The sequence below is a fragment of the Chionomys nivalis genome, chromosome 5 (genome assembly GCF_950005125.1).
Source record: "Chionomys nivalis chromosome 5, mChiNiv1.1, whole genome shotgun sequence".
In the NCBI taxonomy this organism is placed as follows: Eukaryota; Metazoa; Chordata; class Mammalia; order Rodentia; family Cricetidae; genus Chionomys; species Chionomys nivalis.
The window spans coordinates 64,023,040-64,045,730 of NC_080090.1; the positions used below are offsets into that span (position 1 = coordinate 64,023,040).

At 43.5% G+C, this 22,691-nt stretch overlaps 1 protein-coding gene across 5 annotated transcripts in view; it reads left to right on the forward strand.

Annotated features, from left to right (window-relative positions):
* The first annotated feature begins 1,834 nt into the window (after nt 1–1,834).
* Ralgps2 (Ral GEF with PH domain and SH3 binding motif 2) overlaps nt 1,835–22,691 on the forward strand; it is a 139,045-nt gene continuing 118,188 nt past the window's right edge. For 2 of the 5 annotated variants that reach the window (XM_057769272.1, XM_057769275.1), the window contains exon 1: nt 1,835–1,939. The gene's annotated coding sequence lies outside the window, so the exon portion shown is untranslated. Of the gene's footprint in view, nt 1,940–1,982; nt 2,090–2,600; nt 2,702–22,691 lie in introns of those variants that run through there. The other 3 variants (XM_057769273.1, XM_057769276.1, XM_057769274.1) reach the window with 3 other exon arrangements.

Here is a 22,691-nt window from a genome sequence, read left to right on the forward strand (position 1 = left end):
CTGCGCGGTTAGCAGTGCCTCTGCCTCCTTATTCGTCTTTCCAGCTTCTTGCAATCTTTTTTTGTGGGGGGGGAGGTGGGTGGGGGGAAAGTTCAGAAAAATTTCAACTCTTAAGGTTCATAAAGTGTAGTTTTTGCAGGTTGTCAACATGAGCAACATGTTTTGAGTGACTATTGCAAATTCAGACATTCTGTAAGCATAGGAATCTATGGTGAACTCCTAGGCCTTTACAAAGTCTGGGCCATTGCCTTTACAGTAAACTGTGAAAATTATTGGCAGACGAAGTCCCAGTTCAAGTTTAAAGTAACTGCAAGACATTTATGGCAAGCAGAATTCCCCAATTTCCCTCAGTTTGCTATTTTAAAAGCAGTTAATAACTTGGGACGATGGTGTATGCATATATAAAATTGTATGTACTATTGTTGGCACAGTCGACCACTTTTTTCTTAATCTCCTCCTAACTCGGAAAAAAGGTCAAACATTTACTCAATAATAAAGGTTCCCCACACACACAACTGTTATTTCGGTTTGCCTATTGTTTCTTTTGGGACTTGAAGAAATAGTACCTAGGGGAAAACGCCTACATCCTAACACACGTAAAGCCTTTTCGACAATCATCTGTCTATTCTCAGTTGAGATTTTCAGACAGCTTTTTTTCTTCTTCTTTGGTTTCTGTACTTCTCAGTGACTCCATGACTATGGAGAGACTTTCAAAGTAAAATAAAATCAAATCCAACATTGGGCTTTATTGCTTTTCCTTGCGTTGTTTCTTACCCCTACTCTTGCATGGGGGTGAGTTGACCAAGGTGATAAAGAGCCTTCTACCTTCTCCAACTCGAGAGACGCTGACAGAAGCCAGTCCAAGGGTACAGTTGCTAGCTTTCTTCTGCACAACAGAGCAATCCGTTCTGCTTTAGTTATTATATGGAGGAAAGAAATCAAATGCAACATTTGGTCACTTCACAGTCTACAGTGCTGCTGTAGAATTGTCCCTCCGCATTCTATTGCACATTGCCTAGAAGAGGACTGCATCACTCCCGAATGATACACCTAGGTGGCTCACAGAAAACCTTCCACTAAGTCACACTGCATCAAATGGTGCTAATTTTATGTAGGCCACCTAGGTGCACCCTGAGAAACAACACCCTTCCATCCCCTTTCATTCGCAGGAAAAAATTCACATTTTAGAATCACGTTCCCCCAACTCTTCAGTCTGGGACGGCGGGGGACGGGGGGGGGGGATATTCCAAATTTCGATTATTTGTTCATTAAACCAAAGACAGTCACCCTACTTAAAACCTACAGGGGCCTACCCAACACTTCCGGCATGTTAATGTGTGAGTGCCCTGACTCCATCATTTACGATCCCATCGCTGTGGGGGTGACTCTTCCCATCTGCAGCCCCTTCACTCGTCCGCCACGACAACTGAGGGCGCCGCCTGCGTGGGCTGGGTATTTGATCCCGGGGCTGACTTTTGTTCTCTGGCCTTCAAGGTGAGCTGCGCCCCGCATCGCGAGCGCCCCCCGAGACCCCGTGCACGAGCGGCCGTGGGGCCCCACCTGTCCGCCCTGAACCCTGCGGTTCTTCCCTGCGGCCCCGCGCTGCGGCTACGGCTGCGGCTGCGGCGCGCGCCCCGCGGACACCGGTACGGGCGGCGGTTGGGCTCGGCGGGCAGCAGCCTGTAGTCCGCGGCGCGCGCCGAGACCCCGGCGACCCGGAGCTCCCCGGCCGCGCGAGCGCGCTCAGTTGGTGCGCGCGCCGCGCCGCTCCGCCCCGCCCGCCCGGCGCGCGCCCCCTGCGCGGCCGGGGTGGATCCGGCGCACTCCCCTCCCCCGAGCGCCGGCGGCGGGCACTGAATGAGAGACGCCGACTGCGCGGCTGGGCGAGCGCTGCCTCGGAGCTGCAGGCGAAGCGGAGGCGACGGCCGCGGCTACACAGGTCGGCGTGGCTGACTGGCGGGTGGGCGGGCGGGGAGGCGCGGGCAATGGCGGCGGCCGCGGTGCGCGGCACGGGAGGGAGAGAGGGCGGACTGCGGGGCGCTCACGGTCCCGCGGTGGCGGAGGCCCCGGCGTCGCCTCAGCCTCGCAGGTGAGCCGGACGGGGCCCCACCGGGCCAGCCACACCCCCTCCCTGGCCGGGTGCCTGCACCCCGCAGCGAACCGAGGTGGGGTGACCTGTTGCGGGGCCGAACCGCCCGCGGAGCGCGGGGTGAGCGGCGCCGCCGAGGCCGCGCGCGGACACGGAGTGGGTGGGGGGCTCCCGCACCGCCGCGCAATCTGTCCGCAGCGGCCGGAATTCCTTTGCAGCGTGGGCTTCGGCGGGCTCGTAAACACCGGGCTTGGGAGGTGATGGAGCTGACCTGGAAGGGAGCCCGGACCTGTGCTCTGCCGCGGCTCCCCGCCCCCCTCGAAGCGCTTTTCCTGCCGCCGTGTGCGGTGTAGACGCAGGCGGGTTTCAGGGTGCGTGGGCGTGTTTGGGAAGAAGCTGCGAGCTGATAGGAGGTACCTTAGTACGAATGTTAATTGGTTTGAGTTGGGAGGGGTGAGGGAGGAGGAAGAAAGGGCTCTGATGCTTGCAGTGGAGGAGGGGCGTTTGCAACCCGAAATCCCTCTGCAGAAAGCGCTCCACAGAAGCATCCAGTGCCTATTGTTTAAGATCCGAGGATGAAAACACGGGCGGCAGTTAATTGAGCCTTTCCCTGTAGGTGTTCTGTATTTTCTTTCTTTCGTAACACTTAAATAGCTGTAGTTGTTTCTGTACAGCGTGTGTTTATGAGTTGACTTTGGTGTTTGTTTGTTTAATGTGTACCATCCGGGGGGACTCGAGTTCATGGTGTCTTTGAAGATGTCCATGAGAAAGAATCTCGAGGAACTTTTCATTCTCTGCATGCAGGAGTACCGCAGTGCCACAGTTGGTAACTTGCAAACTAAAAAGGCTTGTCCTACCCAGATATGACTGTTCCGGCTGTGGCATCAGAAATATAGTAAGTGTAAGTGCGATTATTGCTGAAGTGGGATTTATAACCAAACAGTATTGTTTTGATAATAATAACCTCTAGTGAACATGTGTAACCATGAAGCTTCGAAATGTGGAAAATTAGCCTCGTCTTGTAGGTTAAATGTGTTTATTAGCGTTCCCCGGAATAATTTAAGTGTAGTTGTTTTAAGCTTTAAATTCTGGCATAGTCATTTTTAAATACTCAGACCCGCCTTCCTCCCCCATCTCATTATATCCGACCTTTCCCTGATTGTAGGAACTTCACTTTTTTCAGAAATACTGTTGATCTTGTCTTTTTACACCAGATTGCAGCAGAAGTTGAACGATCTGTTTGTGTGTCAAGGATCGCAGTATACTTTTCTGATACTACAGTGTCGGGAAGGATACACCCAAAAATTCTGAGAGAAAAATTCTGTTTAAAAGTCAGCTGTGAATCAGATATGCATGAGTAATGCAGTTTGTATACATTTAAATACTAGCATATCTTTTTTTATTTTTATTTTATTTTATTTTTTTGGATTTTCGAGACAGGGTTTCTCTGTAGCTTTTTTGGTTCCTGTCCTGGAACTAGCTCTTCTAGACCAGGCTGGCCTCGAACTCACAGAGATCCGCCTGCCTCTGCCTCCCAAGTGCTGGGATTAAAGGCGTGCGCCACCACCACCCGGCTCACATATCTTTTTTTAGTTTATTATGTCCTTACAATTGGGATAGTGGTTGTGAGCAGTGAAAGATGGCTTTGTTGGTGAAATTAATTTGATTACAATTTGAACCTTTTCTTTCTTTCTTTTTTTTTTTTTTTTGAGACAGGGTCTCATTATGTAGTTCTCACAGTCCTAGAAGATCAGGCTGGCCTCTAACTAACTGAGAAATGCCTGCCTATACCTTCAGAATGCTAGGATTAAAGACCTCCAGGCCAGGCTACTTTCAAGCCTTTGTCCAGAGGCTAGTTTATTCTACACACACTGAGTACCTGGTTGGTGCTGCAGTCTGATAGATGTGGAGGGGACTCAGCAGAGTAAAAGTAGGTGTGTGCCTTGATGGAGATAAAGTGATACCTGGGTTGTTAGTTTAAAAATCTCAGGATGCCTGTGAGTTGGGATATTGTTTGCATTTTTCCTTCTGAGAATAGAAGGAGCTGCTGGTGAACAAAAGCATCAAGACGGTTTTCTTAAACTATGCTTCTGTTTATACACACTGGCTATCTGGTATCCAGACATACTCGAAATATATACTCTACCTGGAGTCAGAGCGTGTGTGGTTTATGTGTGGTGAAAACATTATACTTTTGGTTTATATACCTAAATGAAGTGTTTGCTGATATTCTCTCGGTATTTGTTTATACGAGTCTTTAAGAAAAGGCAAAGCCTTCCCCTCACCCCAGTGAAACAGCTCTCTATCGTTCTTTGGTTGCTAAAAGAAAAGTCTGCTAAGTGAAAATCTGATCAGAAGTGATCATTTTATGATGTGATTAATAGTCAGTGTGACACACGTTGGTGTAGATCTTTGTAGATTCCAAAGCTTTAAAAGAATTGATAAATGTTGTTACTTCTTAGGACTATCAGTAACTAACCTCTACCTTATGTAGGCATTATTCTCTCCATTTCAGCATGGGAAATGAGCCCCACCAGTAAACATTCAGTGACCCCCAAATCCAGATGGGAGCTCTTACATGAGTGTGATGTTCCACCACCTCCGGATTGGAGAGTTTTGGGGAAGATGAACACCTGAACTTAGTGTACGACTCGTCTCCAGAAAGCTTTTTTTCATTGTTTGTTTGTTTGTTTTGTTTTTGTTTGAGACAGGTTTTCTCTGTGTAGCTTTGGTTGTCCTGGAACTCTTTATGTAGACCAGGCTGGCCTCGAACTCAGACATCTCCCAGAATGCTGGATTAAAGTTGTGTGCCACCACTTCACGTCTCTAAGATTTTAAATGTTAATCTATTGAAATTGGCTGTTTTCTTTGGAAATATTGCTTTCATTTGTTATTTAAAATGAACACATGCAAACTTTTGAGAATAAAATGCATTAAAGTGGATCCTGTTTTGAATACAAGTTTTTTTGTTATCTGATGTTTGTTGAAATATTTATTTCTTTCTGGATTTCATACTTCATTAGTTACTTAGTTTTCAATAAAAGTATAATTCAAATGGCTTGAAGTTATCATAGTGTTAGCAGTCCCTTGGAGAGGAGTTTATTGCGTTACCCTATAATTACTGCCTTAAGTGTGGTTTAAATTCCTATTAGTTTCTTAGTGAGAGAATGAAGATTGGGTATGATAAAATTCCACTGGTTTTTAATTAATCTGCACTCTTTCCTTTTCCATGCTTTATAGTTTTATTTTCTTTGCTTCCCACGTTTTACTCAAGAACTCATTTTAAATATTCCAGATGGGTTTTAATCATCAACCTCTTCCCTCTCCTTTTCTCCTTCCCCTCCTCTCCTCCTTCCCCCTTCTAGAAAAGTCCCTGACACTTAAAAAGTATTCAGTTATTGGCCAGAGAGTGAAGTAATGCTATTAAGTGATATAACCACTTTGTTTTTTTGTTAAAATTTGTACTTTAACTAATACAGTGTACATGTAGGAAGTGACATTACCAGACTCTTAGTGAAGCCTTTCACCCCTCACTCATCTCCTCATGGCTTTCTTCCTAGGTCCTGTCTCTGATCCCTAACCCTTGCCGTATTAGCTGATTCTGCGTGTCTTTTTTTCTTTCTTCTGGCATGAGTACATGGTTCTGCAGTTTTGTTTTTCAACTTCAGTTTTTTTTGTGTGTGTTTTTTTTTTTGTGTTTTTTTTACAGTGATTTTGCTTTAGGATTCCTGTGCTACCTTGAACTTACTCTATTGTCTTCGCTGTATAGTGACATCATGGTTTTGATTACAAGTCATTGTTTACATTATTATGTTTCTGTAAATATGTTTAACAGTTGAACCTTGAAGTGTGCTATGATTGAATTTCTTGGCGTTAGATTGTTTTCTTTTGTATTTTTCCTTACTCTCTTATGTGTCTTTATTTTTTTCTCTAGTCTGTCCAGATCTACAGACACATAGGTGGTAGGTATTCAGACTTGTTAAAAACTGGGAACAGCTAAGAAGGCTCTGCTTTTGTTCAGTCTGCAGTGTTGCTCTACACTGGGACCCACAGCTTGAGCTTGGCCTCCCATCACCGTGCTCCTGACAAGTGTGCTCTTCCTGTGGAGCCTGTGCTCGCTAAACTCAGTTTACTTTCTTGTTTTGGTGAGTTGTATCTCTTAACTTAAAGATGGCTCACACTCAGAATCCCAGTGCTTGAAAGCTGAGGCAGAAGGATTGCTAGGAGTTCCAAGCTGGTCTGGGCCAAAGTGTAAGACTGTTTTATAACAAGCAAAATATGTGTGGTAGGGTAAACTTTTTGAACTGTTGATGTTGCTGAAAATACTTTTTTCTGCCTCGATCACTGTTTGGGCTAGATCCCGAATTAAGATAATTTTTCCTTGAAATAGAAGGGAGCACTGTGAAATAGAAGGGATTGCTGTATGATTTCCTACCTTTGAGTTGATGAAAAGTCTTAGTGCCATTCAGAGTTTTCTTCCTTTACATGTGATACGATCTTAAGATTTTTTTTGTTTGTTTGTCATCAGTCTGTCTGTTGTAACCCTGGTGTATTGTACATGTCCCGTGAGTCTTCATTTCTGTGCACAGAATTTAGTAGGTCATGTAGCTAGTGTGCTTTAAAGAGCTAAATTGTAAGTGGTGCAGGTAGAGTGAGCCACACAGTCTTTGTCCAGTGACAGAGTTTGCTTTTCTGTAGCGCCTTGTAGTTTGTAAGACCTTGATCTAGCTTTGTATTTGCCTTACCAGTAGAGCATGTTATTATAGAAGGGGATAGAAGGCAGAACATGGGTAGAGACATGCTGGTGATAGCTTCAGGTCTCATCTGTTTATAGGACTTGGTCATCAGAGGAGAGAAAGGAGGAGCTGGAGAGTGTAACAGACTTGAGAAAACAGTAAATGACATCATCAGAGTGATGGATGAGTGTAGCAGGAATGGTAGTGCAATTAATTGCCAGACTCACCTGAGGAGAGAATTTCAGAATTCTGTGTGTGTGCGTGCGTGTGTGTGTGTGTATGATGTATGTGCATGTGTGTGGCATGTATAAATGCCACGGCATGTGCGTGGAGGTCTTTGTTCTAGACTTCTCCCTTGTTTAAGACAGTATCTGTTTGTTGGCTGTTGCCCTGCTTGTAAGGGCTCTCCTGTCTCTGCCGCCCATCTTGCTCTGGAGCTCTGCAACCACAGATGTGCACTGCTGTGTTCAGCTTTACATAGGTTCTGAGGATTCAAAGTCGGGTCTTCACACTTGCATTGTGTTTTGCCCACTGAGCCATCCCCACAGCTCCATGGATTTTGTGTTCAGAGCTTTACTAGGAATACCCCTAAAGTTTGGTTAAGATAACTTACTATTGATTTCTAATATGTAAAGTAAAAGATCCATGCTTCTCCAGGTCTTGCTGTGTAGTCCTGGATGACCTGGGATTCGCTATGTAGACCAGGCCAACTTCAAGCTTCTGGCGGGAGGCCTCTTGAATACTGGGACCGCAGGAGTGGTCCACCACGCTCATGCCCCTTAGCATTTTTTTTTTAAGTCTCTGGTAGAAAAGAATGAGAAACACCTTCTAGTGTCAGTGATAGTTTTTGAAGTTTCTAAAATACAAGGGTTGAGTTCATCAAGTCTTTGTGTATTATAGGTAATCATAGGTATTTTCTTGATTAGTAATAGAATGGGTTGTGCTAATGCTGCTTTCTGTTGAGTACTCTGTCCTTGACCTCAGCCTCCACTTGACTGTGATGCACTCCCACTCCCCACCTTCTGCTGAACTTGATTTGCCAGTGTCTTAGTTTTTTTAATCTACATTTATAAGGTTATATTATGCATTTTGGTTTTCTTCAGAGTTTTGCCAAGTTCATAAACTACATCGTAAAGCTTTCTTTTTCTTGTTGTCTGAAGTAGTTTCATGGAGCTATGTGAAAAGTGAGCATGAAGTTTCTAGGACTGGATGGTGTGTACTGGTGATCAGGTGCTCAAATGTGCCTAGCGTGTGCGCAGCCCTGGGTGTGTTCTCCTGCATCCCCACCTAAAAACCTAGAAGAAAATATGTTTATGTGGCTCTTGTAGATAAAAGTATTTTGTTTTGGAGCCCCAAAAGTACTAGCCAGAAAAGTAAGCATTGATTGTGTGTATTAACAATATCTATTCATCAAGTGGTAGTATTCAGGGAACAGAAGGGCAAATGACAGGTTAGAAAATGTGTCTACAGTACTTAACTCCGCCAGAGGACTTGTATGGAGTGTATTTTAAAGGTACATCATTGTGAAGACGTGTAAACAAATGTGTGAATAATTTGAATATTCACCAAGTGAGTATTCTAATGGCTAAGGTAACAGAGTCCTTGTCTGTCAAGTTCAGAGACACAGGTGCAATTTTAAATGATAATGCAGTACTGCCCACCGGAGCGGCATTGATGAACGTGCCTGAATGAAAATGCCGGCAGTGGTGACCAGCATGGAGGGGTTGACTTGGGAGAATCCCCTGGGCGGCATCTGCTAACACTCTGCATTTGTGTGTTCTTTGATCCAAGTGCTTTACTCTGCAGAGTGTGTGTGACCTGTCGGCTGCTAGAGTCCTTTCATTCCCAGGTGGAAGTGCAGGTGAGCAGGTGAGAACCGGTTAGAGTTGACCAAATCTGCTTGAGTGCCAAAGGCCTCGGAGCCATAGTTGCAGACACAGAGGCCTTAGAGAACAAAGTGCCTGTAACTCTAGGCTTTAACACGAGCAGCCACATCTTTGGCTTCAAGCAATAAAAAGCAGTAGCAAGCGGTCATGGTGGCTGCTGCTGTACAGCTCCTGTCTAAGCTTATGGTTGTGTTTTGGGTATTGGGCCCCACACCCCTACAGTGGCTAGTGTTAGCAGCCTTGGTCCCATCTGAGGTGTTGGGACCCTTGGCCCTTAAGACTTGGCAGGTCGCTGAGCTCTAACAGCTGTGCCCGTGCACTCTTCAGTTGTCTGCTGTGCTCCTTGTTATCACCCCTCCGTCATGTGCACTCTTCAGTTGTCTGTGCTGTGCTCCTTGCCCCCCCCCCCCCCCGTGCACTCTTTAGTTGTCTGCTGTGCTTTGTCCCTCCCTCCCCCCGCACTCTTTAGTTATCTGCTGTGCTCCTTGATCCCCCCCCTCCCGTGTGCACTCTTCAGTTGTCTGTGCTGTGCTCCTTGTCGGTCCCCCCCTCGTCCTCACCCCCATGTGCATTCTTTAGTTGTCTGCTGTGCTCCTTGTCCCACCTCCCCCACCCCACCCCTGTGTGCAGGTTGTCTCTGGTGGTTGCCTCTGTCTTAGGTTGTCTTTATGTGACCAGCTCACCATGCTATATGAGTGATGATGATCAAAAGTAGCAAGGAAAGACCACTGCGAAGCCTTCTGTGGGCCTAATGTTGCAGCATCAAAAGGTCGGCATAGGAGGTGTCTCATGGTTGACCCTAATGAGCAGTAGTCTGCTCTAGTCTATTCCTACCAGTCATGGCATAGCCTTCATTCAGTCACAGGCCTTCTGCTGGAAGCGCCACAACTCCTTTCCTGTGTGCAAATGGCTACATGGTTCATGGGGACCTGCAGGTCAGCATTGACTAGAACAATCCAGAACTGCGCTTGGACAGCCACTGTTGCTAGCATTGCCTCCAAGGCAAACCTCGAGTGCCTGACAGGGCTGGCTTGCCGCAGGGGAGTCCCTCTGACTGCCCAAGGGCTGCTGGGCTGGCAGTCACCTGCTGCAGGCAAGGCTCTAAGAACTGTCCACGTCAGATCGTCGGCCCCACCAAGCTTGTGTAATAGAATGTAAGTACTCAGGGTGCTTTCGCAAAGGTTCACCTCTGACCTCAGTGGAGCTTTAGTAGGATTTACCAGTGCTCTAGTTGTAGCCAAATAGAAGTTGCGTTGATTTTCTGTCTCATAGATACAGTAGAAACCATCCAAATTATGTGTCTGTTAGTACAGCACTCAAACTACATGTACATTAGAAGAAAACAAATTTTCATATCCTTGGGATAAGTGCAGGATTCTTAGGTTTGGCACTAAATGACAACCAGAGTATCTGCCATCGAGGCTACACAGCATCTGCGTTATAGAACAGTCGTGAAAAGTGCACACACCAGGTGTTCTCTAATATTTAATTTGTGTTTAAAAATTAGGATGATTGGAGCCTGGAGAGATGGCTCAGCGGTTAAAAACACCAGCTGCTCTTCCAGAGGACCTGGGTTGAATTCCCAGCACCCATGTGGCAGCTCACAACTTTAATTCCAGTTCCAGGGGATCTGACACCCTCACACCAATGCACATAAAATAAAATTAAGTTTAAAAAATTCGATTGTTTTAACTTTTCTTAGAAGGAAGAGTGTTAGCATAAGCCTGATTTTTTTGTTTGTTTGTTTTTAACTTTCTTTTGCTGCCTTTTATGCTTTGCCACCTCTCTGAATTCACTTTCCGTGTCTAGGAGACTTTGGACTAGAGCCCTGTCTACTTTCCCGTCAACCTCTAGTGACGCTCTGTACATTCAGGGGGACTTGATATGTGTATGGGTTTTAAAATTTTTTAATTCCTTCCATCCACCCATTCAGATACCCACCCACCCATCCATCCATCCATCCACCCACCCACCCACCCATCCATCCATCCACCCACCCATCCATCCATCCACCCACCCATCCATCCATCCATCCATCCATCCATCCATCCATCCATCCATCCCTCCATCCATCCATCCATCCATCCATCCATATCCATCCACCCATCCATTGTGGGTGCATGGGCGTGTGTGCTACTTTGTGTATATGTCATGGCAAGTATGTGGAGGTCAGAGGACAACTTTGTGGAGTCAGTTCTCTCGGACCTTTGTGTGGATTCTAGGGATTTAACTCAGTTTCCAGTCTTGTGTGCCAAGCACCTTTACTTGTTGAGCTACCTCACCAGCCTTAATTTTCCCTATTCTCGTTTGTCACATGACTTACTATATTTTATGGACCTTAAGTTGACTTCTATTGTAAGATTCACTGTTCAATGTACATCTTGGAATAAAAATGACAGCATCCTGATTAGAGCTCTTAAAAGGTGAAAATATGCATACCTTGAAATCAATGAGACCTGTTCTGTTAAAGTGTCTTAGATTTTCTTTAGTTAGATCTTTTTGTTGTTGTTACTAATGCACGTTGTAAAACAGATTTGTCTGTGCCTGGGGAGATGGCTCAGTGGTTAAGAGCACTCGTTGCTCTTGTGGAGGACCCAGGTTCAGTTCCTAATACTCACATGGCAGCTAACAACTGTCTGTGATTCCAGTTCCAGGGAATATGACAACTCTTCGTGCACACACACACATTCAGGTAAAACACTCATACACATAAGATAAAAAGAAATAGATGTTTAAAAAAGGATTTCTATGTTGAAATGTGTTATTGAACTGCATCTCAGTCCTAGTTTTGTTTTTGTTTTTGTAAAGGGGTATAATAGCACCGTAATAGATTCTCCGTAAAGCCAAATAAAGTATATAGTAAAGTATGTAAGAATGCTTCTCCGAATTTCTGAGATTTGGTGTAGCCACAGCATAGTAACTGAGATCACTCTGGCTTTCTGGATTACTCTCCCAACTCTGAGACAGAGGAATAGTTAGAATTGTTTAGAATTTTCCTGGCCTGGGATCAGAAAATCTGTATATATTCTGTGGCACTTCTGTGCGTGTGCCCAAACCTTCACAGACATTGTGGGGTTTCTAGGTGGGTGATTTCAGGTTTGATCCACAGAGGTCTCTAAGTGTCCAGAAGTTGTTATTTAGGCGTGACTTCTTCTGCCTTTCTCTTACAGTTTGATATTTTTATAAGTTCGTGTGGTTTGTGCCCTAACTCTTAAGTCAGGACATTAGTGAGGGTACTGAAACAAATATCTTGAGGGTTTTACAGATAAGCAACTAACTTTAACACCTTTTAGACAATGATATTTTTTGTTTTCTGTGTGCATAGTATTTGAGAGTGTTACACGGGTATCATTGTTTACAACTTGGTGAAAGACAGAATCTTCTAGGTGAAACCATACTACATAACATCAGATGATACATAATTATATGTTAGCTTGCAGAGTACCAGCATTTCAAAGGAGGGGCCACAGGAAGGGGAGTGGTCCTCAATGAGAGAAAGAGATCTCAGTGAGTAATGAAGATGAGGCCAGAGGAATTAGTTCTCTTGCCATACTGTGCTGAAGGGCTTATTTGGGATGGGGTAGAAAGTGCAGTTTCAGTTTGATTCGACAGAGTGGGGACAGATGAGCATTGAGATAGTATGTACTGTTGGCCACTGACTTTGAGCTGCTTGCTCCATTTCCTTCTCAAGGCTGAAGAAAGTTTGTGATTGAAGATTGGAGAACTCTAATCTGCTTAGAATGTGTCTAAAAGGAAGATGTCTCATGAGTATATTAGACAGTCCTCCTAACTAGTGCTTTGAAATCATTGACAGAAAGTAGCATTGCTGCATTTCAGGTTGGCTTTTTCCTTCTATTCCTGGTAACCAATATTAGCAGAAAACGGGGTAAATTCTTACTGCTAGTAAGAGAACCAGAAGATGGTTCAAGAACTCATCTGCCAAAGTTTTGTTTTTCTTTCCTTTCCTTTTTTTTTTTTTCAAACTCAGGGTCTCACACTTGTTAGGCAAGTACTCTACCAACTGAACTAAGTGTGCCAAAGGTTTTTAAAGATTGCTCTATGTGGGTTTGAATCTCAGGAAATTCCCAATACTGTTGAAACTTTCTTTTGCTTTACTTTGTTTCTCTGACTAGTGTCCATAGCTGGGAACTGTCTATAGTATTGAGTCTAATGTGGTCTAGCAGTTAAGCTATGGAATGAAAATTTCCTCTAGTTAGAATGAAAAATGATAGTCGACAGGACGGTGGGTTTTATTACCTTGATATAGCATAGAATCTCAGATTAAACAGTAGTTGGACCATACAGTGAGATGGCTTAGCTGATAAAGGTGTCTGCCACCAAACCCTCCATATGCTAGCAAGAGAACTGGTTCCCACTTCTGCAAAGTGTCCTCTGACCTTCACATCTACACTGTGGTTTGTGCACCCACAATACACACAGGTACAAATGAATGGTAAATATATAAAATGTAATTTTAAGAGATTGAAAAAGTGGTAGCTGTACCCCTGACCCATGTCTTATGCTGCTGCAGTAAATATGATCTCCTTAGTAACCACCAATGTGTATTTATAGCTGCGTAGTTACTGTAACTAAACAGATTAGAAAGACTGGCAGGACATTTGAGCTCTAGATTAGCATTGGTTTAACTGACTCAGTGTCCCAGACATGCTGATTATAATTCCGGCCTGTCCATAATTCCTTTGAAGGAAATCTGCTTTGTCTGCAGTGCACTGCAGACCTCCATAGCTATGTTTTTTTTTTTTTTTGGTTTTTCGAGACAGGGTTTTTCTGTGGCTTTGGAGCCTATCCTGGAACTAGCTCTGTAGACCAGGCTGGTCTCGAACTCACAGAGATCCGCCTGCCTCTGCCTCCCAAGTGCTGGGATTAAAGGCGTGCGCCACCATCGCCCCATAGCTATGTTTTATGCCGTATAAAACTGTGCTGCAGCAGCTGGGTCAGCAGTGGACATTTGATTCAAGGACCACTAAAAATGACTAAAGCTAAATACAAATGTGGGGTTATTGGGTTAGGGAAAGTATAGTCACTTATAGCAAACATGGAGTTAATTTGCTCTTAAGCAGGAAGGGTGCGTTACATTAGAGTTCATAGAACCTAGTTAAAGGAGAGGAGACTAATTTTAATCAGAAGTTGTGAATTACAGCAAATTTAAGAGATGGGAAGCCATTTGATAAGCAGCAAAGAATTGGGCCTGTTTGCCTAGACAAGCACAGGTACATAGTCTGAGAGACACAGGGTACAGAATCTGAGATGAAGCGTCTCCTTTTATGTTACTATTCCTTAGTGTAATGAATCCTGCTTTAGTTACTTTCCTATTGTGATAAAACACTTGTGACCCACAGCAGCTAGGGAACAAAGGGTTGTATTTCATTTACAGTTCAGGCAACAGTCCCTCACTAAGGGAAGTCAGGGCTGGAACTCAAGGCAAGAACCTGGAGGCAGGATCTGATGCAGAGGCCATGGCTCCTCTGGTTTACTCAGCCTGTTTTCTTACACACCCAGGGCACCACCCTCAATGTTTTGGGCTCTCCTCCAGCAATCACTAGTTAAGAAAATGCCCTACAGCTTGCCTCTAGGTATATTTTATGGAGGCATTTTCTCAATTGAGAGTCCCTCATCTCAAAATGACTGGCTTGTGTCAAGCTGCCAAAAACTAGCCTGCACAACTTCTGTTCTTGAGACCACTTCAACTTCCTACCACCACCACCCCCCCAAAGGATTTCAACTTTAATATCAGAGTTTTAGCTTTAAAAATCTGTCTCTGTCTTTTAACAACTGTATTAAGTGGGGAAAGTTTGTTTAACTTTGTGAGGACAGGGTCTTACCATAGCTGAGGATGGCCTATAATGCACTATGTAGAAGAAGCTGGCCTGGAATTCAAGCAGTCCTCCTGCCTCAGCTTTTCAAGTGGTGGAATTACAGGCATTAGCCACTCACTAGTCTAGACTCATTTCGCACCTGCAGAACGAGCATCCTCACAATACTTTGCTTAAAACAGGTGACACACGAAGCTTTCACAGCAGTGCTGCGCACCAAGTATTGCCCAGTAAAACAACGTGCATTTGTATATAATGCTATTTGTGGTCATTAGATTTTGAGTTTGGTGGGTTTTTTGTGAGCAACTAAAAGGTTCTCAGCTAGAACTAATTTACCTGTTGTCACTTATTAGGTTGCTAAAATAACTAGTATATAGAATATGAAAAAGTAGGGTACAATGCGACCTCCAGTGGTTGATGTTTTTTGATCACTTAATATATACACCGTGGTGATCTAAGTGTTTTATTGATATTAACTCATTGGGTCTTCATAGTAACTTGGTGAAGTGTACTGTTAGCTTTATTGGAGAAATTGAGTGCAGGACGAGGAATCAACTCGCCCAGAGTTATATAGCATGTACATGGTGCTGTGGCAATCAATTGGTTCTGTCAGTTTAAAAAGTGTGTGGTCTTTTGTTTCATGAATGAAAGACATACTGCAGGATGGGAGAGATTAAATATCTAATTAAGGAGTTGTGTCTTGGATGTATAGAGAACTCTGAAAGTCCTAGTACTAACCTACCACCACCCAACTTTTTAAAAGTATGCCAAAGGCTTGATAGACATATCACCAAAGGAAATAAACTATATGTATGTAGAGATGAACAGCCTTTATTTTGATTGAAATATTGCTACTCACTAGAAAAATGAAAACTAAAATCATAGTAAGCTACCACCATGGAGCAAAAGACCCTCATACCAAGTATGTGAAAGAAACTAGGGTCCTGTACTTTACTGTTGGGACTAACATGGTACAGCCTTCATAGGCGACAGTTATTAAAAATTTCACAGGGCCTTCATACTCCCATCCTTAGCAGCCTTACTTATAGCCCCACCAGCCCGTGTGTATGTAGCTGCACTAATGTACTGCCAAGCAGCCTGTATGCACAGCAAAGTCCTCAGCAAAGATTTAACCAGTCCTAACCGCTAGTACTGCCACAGTCGAGAAACCCTAAGAAAGGGTCCAAGGTCAGTTTGGCTGGGATCTTAAATGTAGCTTGTTGCTACTGCAGACTCCCCTGGAGCTGCTCCCAAAGGCTGGTGCTCACATGGCAGTACTTGGTGCAGGTGCGGAAGGCTGTGCTTGGCCTTTCTTTGCTTGTTCCTCTCTTCTGTCCCATTAGAGCGATGCTTGTTCCAATAGACCTTGCTGTAGAGCAGGAGTTGGCCGACTTTCGGTCATGTGCAGATGGTACTGTGGACCTCGCAGACCACCAAGTCTCCGTGGTGGCTGATGGGTTCTGCCCCTATGGTTAAAGCTCTCAGGACAGTGTGGATGGATGTACCTGGCTGTGTTCCAGTGAGGCTTCCTGCACAAAAGTGGGACTGGCTTAGGCCTGTCATTGTGGTTCCATCGTTTGCCTTTCTTCTTTGTGGGTGAGGTTTCTGGCTAGTTCTCTGAGGTGACATCTGCTAATGGGATAGTCTCCTTCAGTGTTTCTCAGGAGTAAATGCATCATCAGAGATCTGGTTCTCAGCTCTTAGTAAAGACAGTCTGGTGGAAAACAGACTGAATTTTCTAGAGATCATCTTTAAAAAATTAAAACCATCCTTACTGAGAGTGACGGGCTTGAGCAAATGGAGCAGAGTGCTAAAGCAGCCTAGTTCCTGCATCTCGCACACAACCCACAGTCAGATAGCAAATCTGGCAAGTTTACCTTTGAAACTCGGCTTTGGAATTAGGCTTTCCCCTAAAATCATCTGTTGCTTCCTCTGCCTTCAAGGTTCCCCCTCTTACTCATCATCTGCAAATGTCGCTTTCTAAAATAAAAGTACTATGGCATACTTGTCTGCCTCTCTAATTATTCCGGGATTTCCGTCCCCCAGAATGCAGTTCTTAACTGACTTTTACTCTTATTCCCTTTAGATAATCACTCTATGGCTGGATCTGCACAAACATAAAGGGTTTTGATTTTTTTTAAAAAATATACAGTTAGTACACATCTTTTTACATATTGGGCAACTCTATGTCCAGGGCTTCCCTTGGTCTTTCTGTTAGAATGTGCTGATGTACTGTCTCAGAAGAGTGTGTCCTTCTCCCCATGCTATCGGGAGCCTCGCAGTCTGCTGAGGGCTGCTGCAGTGTGTCCGCTATGTACATATGTGCACCTTCATTTTCTTCTCCCCGAAGAATTACACACTAATCCTACCCATTCCTAAGGTTTTGTTAGAAAGTATTTCCTGTCCTGGATGAATAGAAAAAGATAAAGGAGGACTTGACAGCTCCTGCTATGGTGGAGGACAGAGTTTATTGTAGACGTGAGGGAGAGCACAGCCAGAGGCAGAGACGTCTGGGAGAGTCCCTGGGAGTGAACATGACCCTGAGTTGGGCCTTGTGAGGAGGGAGAGCCAGGAGACCAAGAGACCAAGATTCCAAAAGGGAAAAAGGACCAGCATAGCCAAAATGACTGGATTATATAGGGAAGAGCAGCTGGGGGAAGGCAGGGGTTATTGGCTGGAATTTAGAGTAAGGGGTGGACTATGCCAACCATGAGGACTCTATAACAGATAGAAACTGAGGGATGCTGGAAGAACCTGGCAGCCAGTGTCCACTTTGATATGTTAATAGGCACTCAGTTAGCCTTCTGTCTCAGGTTAGAGACCTGACTCTGGGACTGCCCTTAAGCATAATTTTTTCCTCTGCACAGTTTCTACTTGGTAAGACTGATCTAAGATGGAAGATTTTCTGTGAGAACCCTGACATTTTCTCTTTGGCAAACAAATCTGAAGGAGCTCTAGCGCATGGAACAGCAAAGAGAAGATGAAAAGTAGGAACTTTCTAAAGAATGTTTCTTTGTTCTTGAGAGAGCTTCTCCCCCTCTAAGCCCTGCAGTCCCTACTTTCCCATTTGCATGTTGGTATTTACCTTATAGGACTGTAAGAACCTATGAAGGACAGTATTCCAGTGTCCAGAACATCTCACTGCTATGCAGGAAAGTACCTTTGCTTGGTCACTGCGTGGCCAGGAAGTTTCTCAGGAGTAAATGCATCATCAGAGATCTGGTTCTCAGCTCTTAGTAAAGACAGTCTGGTGGAAAACAGACTGAATTTTCTAGAGATCATCTTTAAAAAATTATAACCAGCTACTGTACTTCTTAGTAGTATATACTTGTGGCTGAATTGTTTTCCTAATGAGTAATTGATAAACATTTTATGTGTGTGCATGCATGTGCTTATGTGGTGCACGTGGAGGCCAGGCATCAATACTCTGTGTCTTACTTATTTTTTAAAGATAGGTTCCCTCTCTGGCCTGGAACTCATTGGTTAAGCCAGGCTGACTGTCCATGAGCTCCAGGAATCGGCCTGGCTCTGCCCTTCCAGTGCTTGTGTTAGAAGCATGCCTGGCTTTTGTGTGGGTCCCAGAGATCAGAACTGAGGTTCTCACGCTTGTGTGCCAGTGCTTCACCCACTGAGCCGTCTGTTTTCTTTGACACAAATCCCTCGGCTGAAATTATGTTAAGGTGCTTCTTTGTACATGTGCATGCTTGCATTGTTTGTGTATGTGTGCATATGTGTGCACACATGAGAGAGCGAGAACATGTATGTGTGCTACAAATCATTATGTAAACATAGTAATTCATTTCCTTGGTATTCACAGGGTATTGGTTACCTGCAGATCTTCAATACCCTGTTTTAAATAGAGCAGTAGTTGGGCACGATGGTACAGCAGGCCTGTAATCTCAGGTTAAAAAGTGAGGATGGGAAGATTGTAAATTCTGGTTACCGTACTTCCATATAGTCTGTGCATATCTTCCTAATCTCTAGATTATTTATAAAATATAGCCCAATGTAGATGCTGTATAAAATAGTATTTTATTTGTTTTGTTTTGGGACTGTATTGTTTAGGGAATGATGTGGAAAAACTACATGTCCAGTATAATTTAATTTTTTCTCAAATATTTTAGAGCTGGTTGAATCTGGACTATAGAAGCCACATTTATTTTGCAAACCAGTCACTTTCTCTTCCCACCCCCACCCCATCTTTCCTTCCTATTTTGAGACAGGGTTTCATACTTGAACTTGTTATATAGCCAAGATTAGCTTTGAACTCTTATCTCCTGCCTCTGTCTCCCAAGTACTGGGATTATTAGCATATCCCAACACACCCAGTTTGAGTTCTTAATTTCAGATTAGTGGAGGGCTGTGTTGTGTCTATAGCCCAGTGGTAGAGTGCTTGCTTTGCATACCCAGTGCCACAGGTTCAATCCCAGTACAGCCAAGAAACAAACACCTGCCCCTAGCTAATGGGATGTTTAACATTAGAGAATGTGATGTTTTGGCTAGTTAAATACTGATGGAGTAGATCCCCAGCTTTCACAAATTAGGCAGTGGTTTTCACTATTCTGTGAATAACTGGGAGAGTGTGTCATATGTAATAGTTTGTAATTGTAACGAGTAGAGGTTTGATCCTAGCCTACCACCCAGTATGCACATTCCAGTGTGATTTACTAATATGCAAGTTGTGTCCTCACCTTTGTACAGCTGCTAGAGCTAATTCATAGTGGCTGAAAAGTCTAGAAGTAGCTGTCATTTTAGACTTAGAATCATTCACTGTTTGTGGTACTAAAAAGAAAATTAATTATGCCTTCATGTTTTGTGTGCCACAGTAGTATTCTCAAATGTGGGGGTCTCAGACTGTTTTGGGGACAGATCCCTCATAGTATCAAGGGCTATTGTACTTGAGGTTATCACAAAGGTATTCATTTGTTGCAATGTCTGAATTCAGTAGCTGACAATCTTGTCAGCCTTTTTAATTTGTATATTTTATTTAACTTTCTAAGTCAAATTTGCAAGATCTTTCTCATTTACTAGTCCATTTATAAGAGCTTGTCCTTTGTGTGGGTGCAGAATAAAATCCCAGCCTTTGTCTCACTGTGACAGACTTCGCCCTTTATACCTGTTTCTCTATACTCGGTTCCTGGCACTTGCGGTTTCTTTCTTGAATTTTGCTCTCTGTTATACTCCGTCTGTTGGCAGTCTTCTAGTGGACAGGAGTTTACCTCTCTCAGCCTTGTTTATACTGTTGACTGTATTGTTTTGTTCTTGTAATAAACTGCCATTGCAAGTGAGAGAGACTAGGTAGTTATCTCCTGCCACTCCCTCACTTTCACAGCGGTTAAACATTTGATAAAGAATTGGTGAGAAAAGATGGTCTGGCTATACAGAAGGATTCAAGGATTAGCAGACGGATGTACAGTGTCATCAACTAGTTATAGGCTGGCTCACATGATCTCTCTCTCTCTCTCTCTCTCTCTCTCTCTCTCTCTCTCTCTCTCGGGTTTTCAAGACTGGGTTTTCTCTGTATCTTTGGAGCCTGTCCTGGAACTAGCTCTTGTAGACCAGGCTGGCCTCGAACTCACAGAGATCCACCTGCTTCTGCCTCCCCAGTGCTGGAATTAAAGGCGTGCACCACTGTTAGGCACTGATCTCTTATCTAAAACTGAGAAGTGGAGTGAAGGAAGCAGTGGTTAGCAAGCGTGTTTTTGCTCTTTCTTTGCTTCTTCTTCCTTTATTCTGACATGATTGACAGCTGCTGTACTTTCTCATCACTTTACAGCAAGTCTCTGCAGCCATCATTCTCCATGGGGAGCAGGCAGGGAGTGAGGGGGGTATCGGAATGAGGAAAGATCTGGGACTTGAAATGCATCCCGAGATCTTTAAAATGCCTCCACCTTTTTAGTAATATTCATCTGTTATTCCTTCTTTTAGCTTGAGGCAAAAATACATGTAACTGGATCCAAAACACCATTCATGACACAAACACATTTAACTGTCTGGTCTAGTTACTGAACGAGTGACCTCTATTGCCATCTGTTGGTAAGAGTTGGGATTTTTATTAGGCATGTTGCTTAGATAACTGAATTTTGCAAGTTGAAGAGCTTTGAAACGCAAGAGAATTTAATTTCCCTTCATAGTTTCAAACTAGTAGTGAAGTGGTAAGAATAGCATACCAGGATTCGCCACAGAAATGACCTATGGTATATGATATATGTGTGTGTACATATATTCCCTTTATAATTATGCATGTGTATATTTTAACATATGATTTCTTATAGATAGGAAAAGGTACTTTATACATAAGTACTCTGTATCTATGTACATACATTAACTAGGGAGTTGGCTCTGTAGTCACAGAGACTAAGTCAAGTCCCAAGATAACCATGCTGCGCACTTGGCAAGCAAGCTGGAGACCCTAGAACTGATGGTGAGTCAGCTTTCCTTCCCATCATCTGCTCTCTGACCCCTCCACAGTAGCACACTTGTGCCAGATATGACATCTGTTTCTTACCCGTTGGGTGGTCTTCATGCTTTAATTACTAATAGTATATAAATATGTTTTTAAGGAAAATCTTAAGTACACAGTATTGTGAGTTAAATGGACTTTTAAGAGCCAGTCTTGAGTAGAATGTATAAACGCCCAGCCAAAGGACATAAAACTAAATGTTGAGAGCACATTTATTTATTAACCTATATACCTACTTTGCTATAGGAGGTCAGAGGTCTTTTTAAAATTTTTTCTTTTTTTGAGATTATAATTTCATCATTCTCACTTCCTTTTCATTCCTCCAAATCCTCCTGTTACATCTTCTTGTTCTCTTTCATATTCATGGCCTCTTTTTTTGTGTGTTTTGTGTGTGTGTGTTTCTCTAAATACACAAGTGCAGTCTGCTCAGTCTGTATATATTTTTAAAGAACTTGTTTTACTTTGTTTTGGTTTTTGTTTTTTGAGACAGGGTTTTTCTGCGTAGTCCTTGCTACCTTGGAACTAGCTCTGTAGACAATATGGCTTCAAACTCACAGAAATCTTCCTGCATCTGCCTCCGGAGTGCTGGGATTAAAGATGTGCACCACCACAGCCCCAGTTTGTTTTATTATTTTAAATTACACTGGGTGGGGTAGGTGCTCTGAGAAGCCAGAGGTGTCACATCCCCTGAAGCATTGGTTCTCAGCCTGTGAGTCACTACCCCTTTAACAAACTGCTGTCTCAAAAAAAAAAAAAAAAAAAACCCAAAACAAAATACCCCCCCCAAATCTACATTATGATTCATAATAATAGCAAAATTACAGTTATGAAGTATCAATGAAGATACTTTTATGATTGGGGTCGCTACAACCTGAGAACCTGTACTAAAGGATCACAGCAGTAGGAGCTAGTTAGAGGTGGTTGTGAGCATCCTCCTTGTGTGCTGGCAACTAATGGAAGAGGAGCGGTAAGTGCTCGTAACAGCTGATGCATCTTTCCAGCTATGCCACTGATTTTGTATTAGAATTACTTAGCATGTTATTGTCCTAAATTTTCCGTGCTTTACCTTGAAATACTCTTATTTTGTAGTCTTCTATCTCCCTTGAGAGTTAAACATTTGAAAATTCCTCGTCTACAAGTTAAATGACATCTCCTGTGTACAAACAGCTCAAACTGGTTTGGATCTTTGCTGGGCTGGGTTTATAGGATGTGCCACCATGCAGGACCGGTGGACCAGTGTTCCTACCCCTTTGCCTTTAATATATGCATTCTATTTCAGTGAAGGTATTAAATGGCTACAGGGTAAATGAAATATTTTCCTGCTGCCTTTATCACCTTCCTTCTAATTTAAGGTGCTGACTTAGTTTGTTTTCAAGCCCTCTTTCTCACACTTCTTAAATGTGTGCCTCAAGCATTTAGGAACGAATATAAAGTATAAATTGATGTTTTAGCTTTAACAACAATTTGATGAGTGAGTGAGTGAGTAAAGCTTCCTGGGAAATGATTTATTTAGTTGTTCTGACATGATGCTCTAAACATTAAATAATGTCACTTAACATCACCAGCGTTTTTCCCTTTTACATCTTGGGTGTATATGAAATTGCTAGCCCTGTCATTATGGTTGGCTTCAAGCATTGGAAGTTTTTCCAGAACTCATTTTCTCACAGTTTCAGGGTGTGTTCA